Below are 1,414 nucleotides of genomic sequence, written 5' to 3'. Positions count from 1 at the left end.
TTGTCCAGGCTGGAGTGCAATGATGCAATCTTGCTTGCTGCAACTTCCGTCCCACAGGTTCAAGTGATTCTCCTGCATCAGCCTCCTGGGTGGCTGGGATTACAGGCACCTGGCATCATGTCTGGCTGATTTTTTGTATTTTTAGTAGAGATGGGGTTTCACCATTTGGCCAGGCTAGTCTCGAACTCCTGACCTCAGGTGATCTGCCCACCTTGGCCTCCCAAAGTACTGGGATTACAGGCATGAGCCACCGTGCCCAGCCTATTTTTTTCTTTTTAAAGGTATACATATGGGGAAAGACTGGAAGAGAACACTCTAAAATGACAGTAATTGTTAGGTGGTGAAACTGTGGATTTCTTTCTTATTTCTCTTCTAAATATTATCTAATATTCTTTGTATTTATCAATAAAATATATATTCATAAGTGTCAGCCATTTGATGGAGAATGATTTTCAATATGGAACTGAGAGTTGGAAGCCAAATCCTAGATTTTATACTTTTATATCTGAGGAGGCAGCCTTGCTCAGAAGTGAGAAATACGAGAATCATGTGTAGCTGAGTTAGAGTTCTAATTTCTCCACGTGCAACCTAGTTGACTTCCTGCAGATGACTTCATTTCCTCAGCTGTAAAATGAGAAAATTCAGTGGTTTACCTTATAGTGTTACTGTAGGAACTAAATTACAGATGCATGAAAACTTCTTGGGCTGGTGTCTGGCACGTAATAGGCCCTCAATAAACATAAATGTTATTTTTAGAACTCAAACATTGCTTCACCCAGCCCTCAAAGCAAATATAAAATCCATTATCAGAGACAGCAGGGGTGGTCATACTCCTAGTTTCTGAATGTGGCAATTATGCACAAGCAGAATGTTTCCACTCGAGAACCTTCAATTGAGTGAAAGCTCATAAATGACCTAATCATATAAGCTATTTGCAATGCAGAATATTAAAGCAAATAAAAAAACAGCCTTCCAAATTTATTTCCTTATTATTTATGGAGCACTTAGTATATTCCAGCCCCTCTAGAAACAGGTTTCTGTTCCCAGGAACTTATAGTGTACCAGGGAGAAAAGAAATGACACATAAACAGCTTTAAAAAGAGGCAGAGTAGCTGGCCTGGCATGGTGGCTGACACCTGTAATCTCAGCACTTTGGGAGATCTAGGCAGGTGGATCGCTTGAGCCCAGGAGTTCGAGACTAGCCTGGTTAACATAATGAAACCCCATCCTTACAAAAAAAACACAAAAATTTGTCAGGCATGGAAGCACACACCTGTAATCCCAGCTACTCTGGAGGCTGAAGTAGGAGGATCACCTGAGTCCAGAAGGTGGCGGTTGTAGTGAGCCATGATCACACCACTGCACTCCAGCCTGGGCAGCAGAGTGAGACCCTGTCTTGAAAAAAAAAAAAAAA

The sequence above is a fragment of the Mandrillus leucophaeus genome, unplaced genomic scaffold (genome assembly GCF_000951045.1).
Source record: "Mandrillus leucophaeus isolate KB7577 unplaced genomic scaffold, Mleu.le_1.0 Scaffold18, whole genome shotgun sequence".
Lineage (NCBI taxonomy): Eukaryota > Metazoa > Chordata > Mammalia > Primates > Cercopithecidae > Mandrillus > Mandrillus leucophaeus.
This window is presented reverse-complemented; position numbering follows the sequence as displayed.